The following is a 16,533-nucleotide window of genomic DNA, read 5'->3' as shown; positions in this document are numbered from 1 at the left end:
GAGAGTGCTAGAGAGTGATAGAGAGTGATGGAGAGTGGCAGAGAGTGATAGAGAGTGTCAGAGAGTGATAGAGAGTGTCAGAGAGTGATAGTGAGTGTCTGAGAGTGATAGTGAGTGTCTGAGAGTGTCAGAGAGTGTCAGAGAGTGATAGTGAGTGTCTGAGAGTGATAGTGAGTGTCAGAGAGTGTCAGAGAGTGTCAGAGAGTGATAGTGAGTGTCAGAGAGTGATAGTGAGTGTCAGAGAGTGTCAGAGAGTGTCAGAGAGTGATAGAGAGTGATAGAGAGTGATAGAGAGTGTCAGAGAGTGTCAGAGAGAGATAGAGAGTGTCAGAGAGTGATAGTGAGTGTCTGAGAGTGTCTGATTGTCAGAGAGTGTCAAAGAGAGATAGATAGTGTCAGAGAGTGGCAGAGAGTGATTGTGAGTGACAGAGAGAGACAGAGACTGTCAGAGAGTGACAGTGAGTGATAGTGAGTGATAGTGAGTGTCTGAGAGTGTCTGAGATTGTCAGAGAGTGTCAGTGAGTGATAGAGAGTGTCAGAGAGTGTCAGAGATTGTCAGAGAGTGTCAGAGAGTTTCAGAGAGTGATAGAGAGTGATAGGGAGTGTCAGAGAGTGGCTGAGTGTGATAGAGAGTGGCAGACATTGTCAGAGAGTGTCAGAGAGTGATAGAGAGTGTCAGAGATTGTCAGAGAGTGTCAGAGAGTGATAGAGAGTGGCAGAGAGTGATAGAGAGTGGCAGAGAGTGATAGAGAGTGTCAGAGAGTGATAGAGAGTGGCAGAGAGTGATAGAGAGTGTCAGAGAGTGATAGGGAGTGTCTGAGAGTGTCAGAGAGTGTCAGAGAGTGATAGTGAGTGTCAGAGAGTGTCAGAGAGTGATAGTGAGTGTCAGAGAGTGATAGTGAGTGTCAGAGAGTGTCAGAGAGTGTCAGAGAGTGTCAGAGAGTGTCAGAGAGTGTCAGAGAGTGATAGAGAGTGATAGAGAGTGATAGAGAGTGTCAGAGAGTGTCAGAGAGTGTCAGAGAGAGATAGAGAGTGTCAGAGAGTGATAGTGAGTGTCTGAGAGTGTCTGAGAGTGTCAGAGAGTGTCAGAGAGTGATAGAGAGTGATAGAGAGTGATGGAGAGTGTCAGAGAGTGTCAGAGAGTGTCAGCGAGAGATAGAGAGTGTCAGAGAGTGATAGTGAGTGTCTGAGAGTGTCTGAGAGTGTCAGAGAGTGTCAGAGAGTGTCAGAGAGTGTCAGAGAGTGATAGAGAGTGATAGAGAGTGATGGAGAGTGATGGAGAATGTCAGAGAGTGTCAGAGAGTGTCAGCGAGAGATAGAGAGTGTCAGAGAGTGATAGTGAGTGTCAGAGAGTGATAGTGAGTGTCTGAGAGTGTCTGAGAGTGTCAGAGAGTGTCAGAGAGTGTCAGAGAGTGTCAGAGAGTGATAGTGAGTGTCTGAGAGTGTCAGAGAGTGATAGTGAGTGTCAGAGAGTGTCAGAGAGTGTCAGAGAGTGATAGTGAGTGTCAGAGAGTGTCAGAGAGTGTCAGAGAGTGTCAGAGAGTGATAGAGAGTGATAGAGAGTGATAGAGAGTGATAGAGAGTGATAGAGCGTGATAGAGAGTGTCGGAGAGTGTCAGAGAGTGATAGTGAGTGTCAGAGAGTGATAGTGAGTGTCAGAGAGTGATAGTGAGTGTCAGAGAGTGATAGTGAGTGTCAGAGAGTGATAGTGAGTGTCTGAGAGTGTCAGAGAGTGTCAGAGAGTGTCAGAGAGTGATAGAGAGTGTTTGAGAGTGTCAGAGAGTGTCAGAGAGAGATAGAGAGTGTCAGAGAGTGATAGTGAGTGTCTGAGAGTGTCTGAGAGTGTCAGAGAGTGTCAGAGAGTGTCAGAGAGTGTCTGAGAGTGATAGTGAGTGTCAGAGAGTGTCAGAGAGTGTCAGAGAGTGATAGTGAGTGTCAGAGAGTGATAGTGAGTGTCAGAGAGTGTCAGAGAGTGTCAGAGAGTGATAGAGAGTGATAGAGAGTGATAGAGAGTGTCAGAGAGTGTCAGAGAGAGATAGAGAGTGTCAGAGAGTGATAGTGAGTGTCTGAGAGTGTCTGAGTGTCAGAGAGTGTCAGAGAGTGATAGAGAGTGATAGAGAGTGATGGAGAGTGTCAGAGAGTGTCAGAGAGTGTCAAAGAGAGATAGATAGTGTCAGAGAGTGGCAGAGAGTGATTGTGAGTGACAGAGAGAGACAGAGACTGTCAGAGAGTGACAGTGAGTGATAGTGAGTGATAGTGAGTGTCTGAGAGTGTCTGAGATTGTCAGAGAGTGTCAGTGAGTGATAGAGAGTGTCAGAGAGTGTCAGAGATTGTCAGAGAGTGTCAGAGAGTGTCAGAGAGTGATAGAGAGTGATAGGGAGTGTCAGAGAGTGGCCGAGTGTGATAGAGAGTGGCAGACATTGTCAGAGAGTGTCAGAGAGTGATAGAGAGTGTCAGAGATTGTCAGAGAGTGTCAGAGAGTGATAGAGAGTGGCAGAGAGTGATAGAGAGTGTCAGAGAGTGATAGAGAGTGGCAGAGAGTGATAGAGAGTGTCAGAGAGTGATAGGGAGTGTCAGAGAGTGATAGGGAGTGTCTGAGAGTGTCAGAGAGTGTCAGAGAGTGATAGTGAGTGTCAGAGAGTGTCAGAGAGTGATAGTGAGTGTCAGAGAGTGATAGTGAGTGTCAGAGAGTGTCAGAGAGTGTCAGAGAGTGTCAGAGAGTGTCAGAGAGTGATAGAGAGTGATAGAGAGTGATAGAGAGTGATAGAGAGTGATAGAGAGTGATGGAGAGTGTCAGAGAGTGTCAGAGAGTGTCAGAGAGAGATAGAGAGTGTCAGAGAGTGATAGTGAGTGTCTGAGAGTGTCTGAGAGTGTCAGAGAGTGTCAGAGAGTGATAGAGAGTGATAGAGAGTGATAGAGAGTGATGGAGAGTGTCAGAGAGTGTCAGAGAGTGTCAGCGAGAGATAGAGAGTGTCAGAGAGTGATAGTGAGTGTCTGAGAGTGTCTGAGAGTGTCAGAGAGTGTCAGAGAGTGTCAGAGAGTGTCAGAGAGTGATAGAGAGTGATAGAGAGTGATAGAGAGTGATAGAGAGTGATGGAGAGTGTCAGAGAGTGTCAGAGAGTGTCAGCGAGAGATAGAGAGTGTCAGAGAGTGATAGTGAGTGTCAGAGAGTGATAGTGAGTGTCTGAGAGTGTCTGAGAGTGTCAGAGAGTGTCAGAGAGTGATAGTGAGTGTCTGAGAGTGTCAGAGAGTGATAGTGAGTGTCAGAGAGTGTCAGAGAGTGTCAGAGAGTGATGGTGAGTGTCAGAGAGTGTCAGAGAGTGTCAGAGAGTGTCAGAGAGTGATAGAGAGTGATAGAGAGTGATAGAGAGTGATAGAGCGTGATAGAGAGTGTCGGAGAGTGTCAGAGAGTGTCAGAGAGTGATAGAGAGTGTTTGAGAGTGTCAGAGAGTGTCAGAGAGAGATAGAGAGTGTCAGAGAGTGATAGTGAGTGTCTGAGAGTGTCAGAGAGTGTCAGAGAGTGTCAGAAGTGTCAGAGAGTGATAGAGAGTGATAGAGAGTGATAGAGAGTGATAGAGAGTGATAGAGAGTATCAGAGAATCAGAGAGTGTCTGAGAGTGTCAGAGAGTGATAGTGAGTGTCTGAGAGTGTCTGAGAGTGACAGAGACTGTCAGAGAGTGACAGTGAGTGACAGTGAGTGATAGTGAGTGTCTGAGAGTGTCTGAGATTGTCAGAGAGTGTCAGAGAGTGATAGAGAGTGTCAGAAATTGTCAGAGAGTGTCAGAGATTGTCAGAGATTGTCAGAGAGTGTCAGAGAGTGTCAGAGAGTGTCAGAGAGTGATAGAGAGTGATAGGGAGTGTCAGAGAGTGGCCGAATGTGATAGAGAGTGACAGACATTGTCAGAGAGTGTCAGAGAGTGATAGAGAGTGTCAGAGATTGTCAGAGAGTGTCAGAGAGTGATAGAGAGTGTCAGAGATTGTCAGAGAGTGTCAGAGAGTGATAGAGAGTGGCAGAGAGTGATAGAGAGTGTCAGAGAGTGATAGAGAGTGGCAGAGAGTGATAGAGAGTGTCAGAGAGTGATAGAGAGTGTCAGAGAGTGATAGTGAGTGTCTGAGAGTGTCAGAGAGTGTCAGAGAGTGATAGTGAGTGTCTGAGAGTGTCAGAGAGTGATAGTGAGTGTCAGAGAGTGATAGTGAGTGTCAGAGAGTGTCAGAGAGTGTCAGAGAGTGATAGAGAGTGATAGAGAGTGATAGAGAGTGATAGAGAGTGATAGAGAGTGATGGAGAGTGTCAGAGAGTGTCAGAGAGTGTCAGAGAGAGATAGAGAGTGTCAGAGAGTGATAGTGAGTGTCTGAGAGTGTCAGAGAGTGTCAGAGAGTGATAGAGAGTGATAGAGAGTGATGGAGAGTGTCAGAGAGTGTCAGAGAGTGTCATAGAGTGTCAGCGAGAGATAGAGAGTGTCAGAGAGTGATAGTGAGTGTCAGAGAGTGATAGTGAGTGTCAGAGAGTGATAGTGAGTGTCAGAGAGTGATAGAGAGTGATAGAGAGTGATGGAGAGTGTCAGAGACTGTCAGAGAGAGATAGAGTGTTTCAGAGAGTGATAGTGAGTGTCTGAGAGTGTCTGAGAGTGTCAGAGAGTGTCAGAGAGTGATAGAGAGTGATAGAGAGTGATGGAGAGTGTCAGAGAGTGTCAGAGAGTGTCAGCGAGAGATAGAGAGTGTCAGAGAGTGATAGTGAGTGTCAGAGAGTGATAGTGAGTGTCTGAGAGTGTCTGAGAGTGTCTGAGAGTGTCAGAGAGTGTCAGAGAGTGTCAGAGAGTGATAGTGAGTGTCTGAGAGTGTCTGAGAGTGTCAGAGAGTGATAGTGAGTGTCAGAGAGTGTCAGAGAGTGTCAGAGAGTGTCAGAGAGTGAGAGAGAGTGATAGAGAGTGATAGAGAGTGATAGAGCGTGATAGAGAGTGATAGAGAGTGATGGAGAGTGATGGAGAGTGTCAGAGAGTGTCAGAGAGTGTCAGAGAGTGATAGTGAGTGTCAGAGAGTGTCAGAGAGTGTCAGAGAGTGTCAGAGAGTGATAGAGAGTGATAGAGAGTGATAGAGCGTGATAGAGCGTGATTGAGAGTGTCAGAGAGTGTCAGAGAGAGATAGAGAGTGTCAGAGAGTGATAGTGAGTGTCTGAGAGTGTCAGAGAGTGTCAGAGAGTGTCAGAGAGTGTCAGAGAGTGTCAGAGAGTGAGAGAGAGTGATAGAGAGTGATAGAGAGTGATAGAGCGTGATAGAGAGTGATAGAGAGTGATGGAGAGTGTCAGAGAGTGTCAGAGAGTGTCAGAGAGTGATAGTGAGTGTCAGAGAGTGTCAGAGAGTGTCAGAGAGTGTCAGAGAGTGATAGAGAGTGATAGAGAGTGATAGAGCGTGATAGAGCGTGATTGAGAGTGTCAGAGAGTGTCAGAGAGAGATAGAGAGTGTCAGAGAGTGATAGTGAGTGTCTGAGAGTGTCAGAGAGTGTCTGAGAGTGTCAGAGAGTGTCAGAGAGTGTCAGAGAGTGATAGAGAGTGATAGAGAGTGATGGAGAGTGATGGAGAGTGTCAGAGAGTGTCAGAGAGAGATAGAGAGTGTCAGAGAGTGATAGTGAGTGTCAGAGAGTTATAGTGAGTGTCAGAGAGTGTCAGAGAGTGTCAGAGAGTGATAGTGAGTGTCTGAGAGTGTCTGAGAGTGTCTGAGAGTGTCTGAGAGTGTCAGAGAGTGATAGTGAGTGTCTGAGAGTGTCTGAGAGTGTCAGAGAGTGTCTGAGAGTGTCTGAGAGTGTCAGAGAGTGTCAGAGAGTGTCAGAGAGTGATAGTGAGTGTCTGAGAGTGTCTGAGAGTGTCAGAGAGTGTCAGAGAGTTTCAGAGAGTGATAGAGAGTGTCAGAGATTGTCAGAGAGTGTCAGAGAGTGATAGAGAGTGTCAGAGATTGTCAGAGAGTGTCAGAGAGTGATAGAGAGTGTCAGAGATTGTCAGAGAGTGGCAGAGAGTGATAGAGAGTGGCAGAGAGTGATAGAGAGTGTCAGAGAGTGATAGAGAGTGGCAGAGAGTGATAGAGAGTGTCAGAGAGTGATAGAGAGTGTCAGAGAGTGATAGTGAGTGTCTGAGAGTGTCAGAGAGTGTCAGAGAGTGATAGTGAGTGTCTGAGAGTGTCAGAGAGTGTCAGAGAGTGATAGTGAGTGTCAGAGAGTGTCAGAGAGTGTCAGAGAGTGTCAGAGAGTGTCAGAGACTGATAGTAAGTTTCTGAGAGTGTCTGAGAGTGACAGAGACTGTCAGAGAGTGACAGTGAGTGACAGTGAGTGATAGTGAGTGATAGTGAGTGTCTGAGATTGTCAGAGAGTGTCAGAGAGTGATAGAGAGTGTCAGAGATTGTCAGAGAGTGTCAGAGATTGTCAGAGAGTGTCAGAGAGTGTCAGAGAGTGATAGAGAGTGATAGGGAGTGTCAGAGAGTGGCCGAATGTGATAGAGAGTGACAGACATTGTAAGAGAGTGTCAGAGAGTGATAGAGAGTGTCAGAGATTGTCAGAGAGTGTCAGAGAGTGATAGAGAGTGTCAGAGATTGTCAGAGAGTGTCAGAGAGTGATAGAGAGTGGCAGAGAGTGATAGAGAGTGTCAGAGAGTGATAGAGAGTGGCAGAGAGTGATAGAGAGTGTCAGAGAGTGATAGAGAGTGGCAGAGAGTGATAGAGAGTGTCAGAGAGTGATAGAGAGTGTCAGAGAGTGATAGTGAGTGTCTGAGAGTGTCAGAGAGTGTCAGAGAGTGATAGTGAGTGTCTGAGAGTGTCAGAGAGTGTCAGAGAGTGATAGTGAGTGTCTGAGAGTGTCTGAGAGTGTCAGAGAGTGATAGTGAGTGTCAGAGAGTGTCAGAGAGTGTCAGAGAGTGTCAGAGAGTGATAGTGAGTGTCAGAGAGTGATAGTGAGTGTCAGAGAGTGTCAGAGAGTGTCAGAGAGTGTCAGAGAGTGATAGAGAGTGATAGAGAGTGATAGTGAGTGTCTGAGAGTGTCTGAGAGTGTCAGAGAGTGATAGTGAGTGTCAGAGAGTGTCAGAGAGTGTCAGAGAGTGTCAGAGAGTGTCAGAGAGTGTCAGAGAGTGATAGTGAGTGTCAGAGAGTGATAGTGAGTGTCAGAGAGTGTCAGAGAGTGTCAGAGAGTGTCAGAGAGTGTCAGAGAGTGATAGTGAGTGTCAGAGAGTGATAGTGAGTGTCAGAGAGTGTCAGAGAGTGTCAGAGAGTGTCTGAGAGTGATAGAGAGTGATAGAGAGTGATGGAGAGTGATGGAGAGTTTCAGAGAGTGTCAGAGAGTGTCAGAGAGAGATAGAGAGTGTCAGAGAGTGATAGTGAGTGTCTGAGAGTGTCTGAGAGTGTCAGAGAGTGATAGAGAGTGATAGAGAGTGATAGAGAGTGATAGAGAGTGATGGAGAGTGATGGAGAGTGATGGAGAGTGATGGAGAGTGTCAGAGAGTGTCAGAGAGTGTCAGCTAGAGATAGAGAGTGTCAGAGAGTGATAGTGAGTGTCTGAGAGTGTCTGAGAGTGTCAGAGAGTGTCAGAGAGTGTCAGAGAGTGATAGAGAGTGATAGAGAGTGATAGAGAGTGATAGAGAGTGATAGAGAGTGATGGAGAGTGTCAGAGAGTGTCAGAGAGTGTCAGCGAGAGATAGAGAGTGTCAGAGAGTGTCAGAGAGTGATAGTGAGTGTCTGAGAGTGTCTGAGAGTGTCAGAGAGTGTCAGAGAGTTTCAGAGAGTGATAGAGAGTGTCAGAGATTGTCAGAGAGTGTCAGAGAGTGATAGAGAGTGTCAGAGATTGTCAGAGAGTGTCAGAGAGTGATAGAGAGTGTCAGAGATTGTCAGAGAGTGGCAGAGAGTGATAGAGAGTGGCAGAGAGTGATAGAGAGTGTCAGAGAGTGATAGAGAGTGGCAGAGAGTGATAGAGAGTGTCAGAGAGTGATAGAGAGTGTCAGAGAGTGATAGTGAGTGTCTGAGAGTGTCAGAGAGTGTCAGAGAGTGATAGTGAGTGTCTGAGAGTGTCAGAGAGTGTCAGAGAGTGATAGTGAGTGTCAGAGAGTGTCAGAGAGTGTCAGAGAGTGTCAGAGAGTGTCAGAGACTGATAGTAAGTTTCTGAGAGTGTCTGAGAGTGACAGAGACTGTCAGAGAGTGACAGTGAGTGACAGTGAGTGATAGTGAGTGATAGTGAGTGTCTGAGATTGTCAGAGAGTGTCAGAGAGTGATAGAGAGTGTCAGAGATTGTCAGAGAGTGTCAGAGATTGTCAGAGAGTGTCAGAGAGTGTCAGAGAGTGATAGAGAGTGATAGGGAGTGTCAGAGAGTGGCCGAATGTGATAGAGAGTGACAGACATTGTCAGAGAGTGTCAGAGAGTGATAGAGAGTGTCAGAGATTGTCAGAGAGTGTCAGAGAGTGATAGAGAGTGTCAGAGATTGTCTGAGAGTGGCAGAGAGTGATAGAGAGTGGCAGAGAGTGATAGAGAGTGTCAGAGAGTGATAGAGAGTGGCAGAGAGTGATAGAGAGTGTCAGAGAGTGATAGAGAGTGGCAGAGAGTGATAGAGAGTGTCAGAGAGTGATAGAGAGTGGCAGAGAGTGATAGAGAGTGTCAGAGAGTGATAGAGAGTGGCAGAGAGTGATAGAGAGTGTCAGAGAGTGATAGAGAGTGGCAGAGAGTGATAGAGAGTGTCAGAGAGTGATAGAGAGTGTCAGAGAGTGATAGTGAGTGTCTGAGAGTGTCAGAGAGTGTCAGAGAGTGATAGTGAGTGTCTGAGAGTGTCAGAGAGTGTCAGAGAGTGATAGTGAGTGTCTGAGAGTGTCTGAGAGTGTCAGAGAGTGATAGTGAGTGTCAGAGAGTGTCAGAGAGTGTCAGAGAGTGTCAGAGAGTGATAGTGAGTGTCAGAGAGTGATAGTGAGTGTCAGAGAGTGTCAGAGAGTGTCAGAGAGTGTCAGAGAGTGATAGAGAGTGATAGAGAGTGATAGTGAGTGTCTGAGAGTGTCTGAGAGTGTCAGAGAGTGATAGTGAGTGTCAGAGAGTGTCAGAGAGTGTCAGAGAGTGTCAGAGAGTGTCAGAGAGTGTCAGAGAGTGATAGTGAGTGTCAGAGAGTGATAGTGAGTGTCAGAGAGTGTCAGAGAGTGTCAGAGAGTGTCAGAGAGTGTCAGAGAGTGATAGTGAGTGTCAGAGAGTGATAGTGAGTGTCAGAGAGTGTCAGAGAGTGTCAGAGAGTGTCTGAGAGTGTCTGAGAGTGATAGAGAGTGATAGAGAGTGATGGAGAGTGATGGAGAGTTTCAGAGAGTGTCAGAGAGTGTCAGAGAGAGATAGAGAGTGTCAGAGAGTGATAGTGAGTGTCTGAGAGTGTCTGAGAGTGTCAGAGAGTGATAGAGAGTGATAGAGAGTGATAGAGAGTGATAGAGAGTGATGGAGAGTGATGGAGAGTGATGGAGAGTGATGGAGAGTGTCAGAGAGTGTCAGAGAGTGTCAGCTAGAGATAGAGAGTGTCAGAGAGTGATAGTGAGTGTCTGAGAGTGTCTGAGAGTGTCAGAGAGTGTCAGAGAGTGTCAGAGAGTGATAGAGAGTGATAGAGAGTGATAGAGAGTGATAGAGAGTGATAGAGAGTGATGGAGAGTGTCAGAGAGTGTCAGAGAGTGTCAGCGAGAGATAGAGAGTGTCAGAGAGTGTCAGAGAGTGATAGTGAGTGTCTGAGAGTGTCTGAGAGTGTCAGAGAGTGTCAGAGAGTTTCAGAGAGTGATAGAGAGTGTCAGAGATTGTCAGAGAGTGTCAGAGAGTGATAGAGAGTGTCAGAGATTGTCAGAGAGTGTCAGAGAGTGATAGAGAGTGTCAGAGATTGTCAGAGAGTGGCAGAGAGTGATAGAGAGTGGCAGAGAGTGATAGAGAGTGTCAGAGAGTGATAGAGAGTGGCAGAGAGTGATAGAGAGTGTCAGAGAGTGATAGAGAGTGTCAGAGAGTGATAGTGAGTGTCTGAGAGTGTCAGAGAGTGTCAGAGAGTGATAGTGAGTGTCTGAGAGTGTCAGAGAGTGTCAGAGAGTGATAGTGAGTGTCAGAGAGTGTCAGAGAGTGTCAGAGAGTGTCAGAGAGTGTCAGAGACTGATAGTAAGTTTCTGAGAGTGTCTGAGAGTGACAGAGACTGTCAGAGAGTGACAGTGAGTGACAGTGAGTGATAGTGAGTGATAGTGAGTGTCTGAGATTGTCAGAGAGTGTCAGAGAGTGATAGAGAGTGTCAGAGATTGTCAGAGAGTGTCAGAGATTGTCAGAGAGTGTCAGAGAGTGTCAGAGAGTGATAGAGAGTGATAGGGAGTGTCAGAGAGTGGCCGAATGTGATAGAGAGTGACAGACATTGTCAGAGAGTGTCAGAGAGTGATAGAGAGTGTCAGAGATAGTCAGAGAGTGTCAGAGAGTGATAGAGAGTGTCAGAGATTGTCTGAGAGTGGCAGAGAGTGATAGAGAGTGGCAGAGAGTGATAGAGAGTGTCAGAGAGTGATAGAGAGTGGCAGAGAGTGATAGAGAGTGTCAGAGAGTGATAGAGAGTGGCAGAGAGTGATAGAGAGTGTCAGAGAGTGATAGAGAGTGGCAGAGAGTGATAGAGAGTGTCAGAGAGTGATAGAGAGTGTCAGAGAGTGATAGTGAGTGTCTGAGAGTGTCAGAGAGTGTCAGAGAGTGATAGTGAGTGTCTGAGAGTGTCAGAGAGTGTCAGAGAGTGATAGTGAGTGTCTGAGAGTGTCTGAGAGTGTCAGAGAGTGATAGTGAGTGTCAGAGAGTGTCAGAGAGTGTCAGAGAGTGTCAGAGAGTGATAGTGAGTGTCAGAGAGTGATAGTGAGTGTCAGAGAGTGTCAGAGAGTGTCAGAGAGTGTCAGAGAGTGATAGAGAGTGATAGAGAGTGATAGTGAGTGTCTGAGAGTGTCTGAGAGTGTCAGAGAGTGATAGTGAGTGTCAGAGAGTGTCAGAGAGTGTCAGAGAGTGTCAGAGAGTGTCAGAGAGTGTCAGAGAGTGATAGTGAGTGTCAGAGAGTGATAGTGAGTGTCAGAGAGTGTCAGAGAGTGTCAGAGAGTGTCAGAGAGTGATAGTGAGTGTCAGAGAGTGATAGTGAGTGTCAGAGAGTGTCAGAGAGTGTCAGAGAGTGTCTGAGAGTGATAGAGAGTGATAGAGAGTGATGGAGAGTGATGGAGAGTGTCAGAGAGTGTCAGAGAGTGTCAGAGAGAGATAGAGAGTGTCAGAGAGTGATAGTGAGTGTCTGAGAGTGTCTGAGAGTGTCAGAGAGTGATAGAGAGTGATAGAGAGTGATAGAGAGTGATAGAGAGTGATGGAGAGTGATGGAGAGTGATGGAGAGTGTCAGAGAGTGTCAGAGAGTGTCAGCTAGAGATAGAGAGTGTCAGAGAGTGATAGTGAGTGTCTGAGAGTGTCTGAGAGTGTCAGAGAGTGTCAGAGAGTGTCAGAGAGTGATAGAGAGTGATAGAGAGTGATAGAGAGTGATAGAGAGTGATAGAGAGTGATGGAGAGTGTCAGAGAGTGTCAGAGAGTGTCAGCGAGAGATAGAGAGTGTCAGAGAGTGATAGTGAGTGATAGAGAGTGATAGAGAGTGATAGAGAGTGATAGAGCGTGATAGAGAGTGTCGGAGAGTGTCAGAGAGTGATAGTGAGTGTCAGAGAGTGATAGTGAGTGTCAGAGAGTGATAGTGAGTGTCTGAGAGTGTCAGAGAGTGTCAGAGAGTGTCAGAGAGTGTCAGAGAGTGATAGAGAGTGATAGAGCGTGATAGAGAGTGATTGAGAGTGTCAGAGAGTGTCAGAGAGAGATAGAGAGTGTCAGAGAGTGATAGTGAGTGTCTGAGAGTGTCTGAGAGTGTCAGAGAGTGTCAGAGAGTGTCAGAGAGTGATAGAGAGTGATAGAGAGTGATAGAGAGTGATGGAGAGTGTCAGAGAGTGTCAGAGAGAGATAGAGAGTGTCAGAGAGTGATAGTGAGTGTCTGAGAATGTCTGAGAGTGTCAGAGAGTGTCAGAGAGTGATAGAGAGTGATAGAGAGTGATGGAGAGTGTCAGAGAGTGTCAGAGAGTGTCAGAGAGTGTCAAAGAGAGATAGATAGTGTCAGAGAGTGGCAGAGAGTGATTGTGAGTGACCGAGAGTGACAGAGACTGTCAGAGAGTGACAGTGAGTGATAGTGAGTGATAGTGAGTGTCTGAGAGTGTCTGAGATTGTCAGAGAGTGTCAGTGAGTGGTAGAGAGTGTCAGAGAGTGTCAGTGATTGTCAGAGAGTGTCAGAGATTGTCAGAGAGTGTCAGAGAGTGTCAGAGAGTGATAGAGAGTGATAGAGAGTGATAGGGAGTGTCAGAGAGTGGCCGAGTGTGATAGAGAGTGGCAGACATTGTCAGAGAGTGTCAGAGAGTGTCAGAGAGTGTCAGAGATTGTCAGAGAGTGATAGAGAGTGGCAGAGAGTGATAGAGAGTGTCAGAGAGTGATAGGGAGTGTCTGAGAGTGTCAGAGAGTGTCAGAGAGTGATAGTGAGTGTCAGAGAGTGTCAGAGAGTGATAGTGAGTGTCAGAGAGTGATAGTGAGTGTCAGAGAGTGTCAGAGAGTGATAGTGAGTGTCAGAGAGTGATAGTGAGTGTCAGAGAGTGTCAGAGAGTGTCAGAGAGTGTCAGAGAGTGATAGAGAGTGATAGAGAGTGATAGAGAGTGATAGAGATTGATGGAGAGTGGCAGAGAGTGATAGAGAGTGTCAGAGAGTGATAGAGAGTGTCAGAGAGTGATAGTGAGTGTCTGAGAGTGTCAGAGAGTGTCAGAGAGTGATAGTGAGTGTCAGAGAGTGATAGAGAGTGTCAGAGAGTGATAGTGAGTGGCAGAGAGTGATAGAGAGTGTCAGAGAGTGATAGTGAGTGTCTGAGAGTGTCAGAGAGTGTCAGAGAGTGATAGTGAGTGTCTGAGAGTGTCAGAGAGTGATAGTTAGTGTCAGAGAGTGATAGTGAGTGTCAGAGAGTGTCAGAGAGTGTCAGAGAGTGATAGAGAGTCATAGAGAGTGATAGAGAGTGATAGAGAGTGATAGAGAGTGATAGAGAGTGATGGAGAGTGATGGAGAGTGTCAGAGAGTGTCAGAGAGAGATAGAGAGTGTCAGAGAGTGATAGTGAGTGTCTGAGAGTGTCTGAGAGTGTCAGAGAGTGTCAGAGAGTGATAGAGAGTGATAGAGAGTGATGGAGAGTGTCAGAGAGTGTCAGAGAGTGTCAAAGAGAGATAGATAGTGTCAGAGAGTGGCAGAGAGTCATTGTGAGTGACAGAGAGTGACAGAGACTGTCAGAGAGTGACAGTGAGTGATAGTGAGTGATAGTCAGTGTCTGAGAGTGTCTGAGATTGTCAGAGAGTGTCAGTGAGTGATAGAGAGTGTCAGAGAGTGTCAGAGATTGTCAGAGAGTGTCAGAGATTGTCAGAGAGTGTCAGAGAGTGTCAGAGAGTGATAGAGAGTGATAGGGAGTCTCAGAGAGTGGCCGAGTGTGATAGAGAGTGGCAGACATTGTCAGAGAGTGTCAGAGAGTGATAGAGAGTGTCAGAGATTGTCAGAGAGTGTCAGAGAGTGATAGAGAGTTGCAGAGAGTGATAGAGAGTGTCAGAGAGTGATAGAGAGTGGCAGAGAGTGATAGAGAGTGTCAGAGAGTGATAGGGAGTGTCTGAGAGTGTCAGAGAGTGTCAGAGAGTGATAGTGAGTGTCAGAGAGTGTCAGAGAGTGATAGTGAGTGTCAGAGAGTGATAGTGAGTGTCAGAGAGTGTCAGAGAGTGTCAGAGAGTGTCAGAGAGTGATAGAGAGTGATAGAGAGTGATAGAGAGTGATGGAGAGTGTCAGAGAGTGTCAGAGAGTGTCAGAGAGTGTCAGAGAGAGATAGAGAGTGTCAGAGAGTGATAGTGAGTGTCTGAGAGTGTCTGAGAGTGTCAGAGAGTGTCAGAGAGTGATAGAGAGTGATAGAGAGTGATAGAGAGTGATGGAGAGTGTCAGAGAGTGTCAGAGAGTGTCAGAGAGAGATAGAGAGTGTCAGAGAGTGATAGTGAGTGTCTAAGAGTGTCTGAGAGTGTCAGAGAGTGTCAGAGAGTGATAGAGAGTGATAGAGAGTGATGGAGAGTGTCAGAGAGTGTCAGAGAGTGTCAGAGAGTGTCAGCGAGAGATAGAGAGTGTCAGAGAGTGATAGTGAGTGTCTGAGAGTGTCTGAGAGTGTCAGAGAGTGTCAGAGAGTGTCAGAGAGTGATAGAGAGTGATAGAGAGTGATAGAGAGTGATGGAGAGTGTCAGAGAGTGTCAGAGAGTGTCAGAGAGTGTCAGAGAGAGATAGAGAGTGTCAGAGAGTGATAGTGAGTGTCTGAGAGTGTCTGAGAGTGTCAGAGAGTGTCAGAGAGTGATAGAGAGTGATAGAGAGTGATAGAGAGTGATGGAGAGTGTCAGAGAGTGTCAGAGAGTGTCAGAGAGAGATAGAGAGTGTCAGAGAGTGATAGTGAGTGTCTAAGAGTGTCTGAGAGTGTCAGAGAGTGTCAGAGAGTGATAGAGAGTGATAGAGAGTGATGGAGAGTGTCAGAGAGTGTCAGAGAGTGTCAGAGAGTGTCAGCGAGAGATAGAGAGTGTCAGAGAGTGATAGTGAGTGTCTGAGAGTGTCTGAGAGTGTCAGAGAGTGTCAGAGAGTGTCAGAGAGTGATAGAGAGTGATAGAGAGTGATAGAGAGTGATGGAGAGTGTCGGAGAGTGTCAGAGAGTGTCAGCGAGAGATAGAGAGTGTCAGAGAGTGATAGTGAGTGTCAGAGAGTGATAGTGAGTGTCTGAGAGTGTCTGAGAGTGTCTGAGAGTGTCAGAGAGTGTCAGAGAGTGTCAGAGAGTGATAGTGAGTGTCTGAGAGTGATAGTGAGTGTCAGAGAGTGATAGTGAGTGTCAGAGAGTGATAGTGAGTGTCAGAGAGTGTCAGAGAGTGTCAGAGAGTGATAGTGAGTGTCAGAGAGTGTCAGAGAGTGTCAGAGAGTGTCAGAGAGTGATAGAGAGTGATAGAGAGTGATAGAGAGTGATAGAGCGTGATAGAGAGTGTCAGAGAGTGTCAGAGAGTGTCAGAGAGTGATAGAGAGTGATAGGGAGTGTCAGAGAGTGGCCGAGTGTGATAGAGAGTGGCAGACATTGTCAGAGAGTGTCAGAGAGTGATAGAGAGTGTCAGAGATTGTCAGAGAGTGTCAGAGAGTGATAGAGATTGGCAGAGAGTGATAGAGAGTGTCAGAGAGTGATAGAGAGTGGCAGAGAGTGATAGAGAGTGTCAGAGAGTGATAGGGAGTATCTGAGAGTGTCAGAGAGTGTCAGAGAGTGATAGTGAGTGTCAGAGAGTGTCAGAGAGTGATAGTGAGTGTCAGAGAGTGATAGTGAGTGTCAGAGAGTGTCAGAGAGTGTCAGAGAGTGTCAGAGAGTGATAGAGAGTGATAGAGAGTGCTAGAGAGTGATAGAGAGTGATGGAGAGTGATGGAGAGTGGCAGAGAGTGATAGAGAGTGTCAGAGAGTGATAGAGAGTGTCAGAGAGTGATAGTGAGTGTCTGAGAGTGTCAGAGAGTGATAGAGAGTGTCAGAGAGTGTCAGAGAGTGTCAGAGAGTGAGAGAGAGTGATAGAGAGTGATAGAGAGTGATAGAGAGTGATAGAGCGTGATAGAGAGTGTCAGAGAGTGTCAGAGAGTGTCAGAGAGTGATAGAGAGTGATAGGGAGTGTCAGAGAGTGGCCGAGTGTGATAGAGAGTGGCAGACATTGTCAGAGAGTGTCAGAGAGTGATAGAGAGTGTCAGAGATTGTCAGAGAGTGTCAGAGAGTGATAGAGATTGGCAGAGAGTGATAGAGAGTGTCAGAGAGTGATAGAGAGTGGCAGAGAGTGATAGAGAGTGTCAGAGAGTGATAGGGAGTGTCTGAGAGTGTCAGAGAGTGTCAGAGAGTGATAGTGAGTGTCAGAGAGTGTCAGAGAGTGATAGTGAGTGTCAGAGAGTGATAGTGAGTGTCAGAGAGTGTCAGAGAGTGTCAGAGAGTGTCAGAGAGTGTCAGAGAGTGATAGAGAGTGATAGAGAGTGCTAGAGAGTGATAGAGAGTGATGGAGAGTGGCAGAGAGTGATAGAGAGTGTCAGAGAGTGATAGAGAGTGTCAGAGAGTGATAGTGAGTGTCTGAGAGTGTCAGAGAGTGTCAGAGAGTGATAGTGAGTGTCTGAGAGTGATAGTGAGTGTCAGAGAGTGTCAGAGAGTGTCAGAGAGTGATAGTGAGTGTCAGAGAGTGATAGTGAGTGTCAGAGAGTGTCAGAGAGTGTCAGAGAGTGATAGAGAGTGATAGAGAGTGATAGAGAGTGTCAGAGAGTGTCAGAGAGAGATAGAGAGTGTCAGAGAGTGATAGTGAGTGTCTGAGAGTGTCTGAGTGTCAGAGAGTTTCAAAGAGAGATAGATAGTGTCAGAGAGTGGCAGAGAGTGATTGTGAGTGACAGAGAGAGACAGAGACTGTCAGAGAGTGACAGTGAGTGATAGTGAGTGATAGT

The sequence above is a fragment of the Heterodontus francisci genome, chromosome 33 (assembly GCF_036365525.1).
Source record: "Heterodontus francisci isolate sHetFra1 chromosome 33, sHetFra1.hap1, whole genome shotgun sequence".
Lineage (NCBI taxonomy): Eukaryota > Metazoa > Chordata > Chondrichthyes > Heterodontiformes > Heterodontidae > Heterodontus > Heterodontus francisci.
This window is presented reverse-complemented; position numbering follows the sequence as displayed.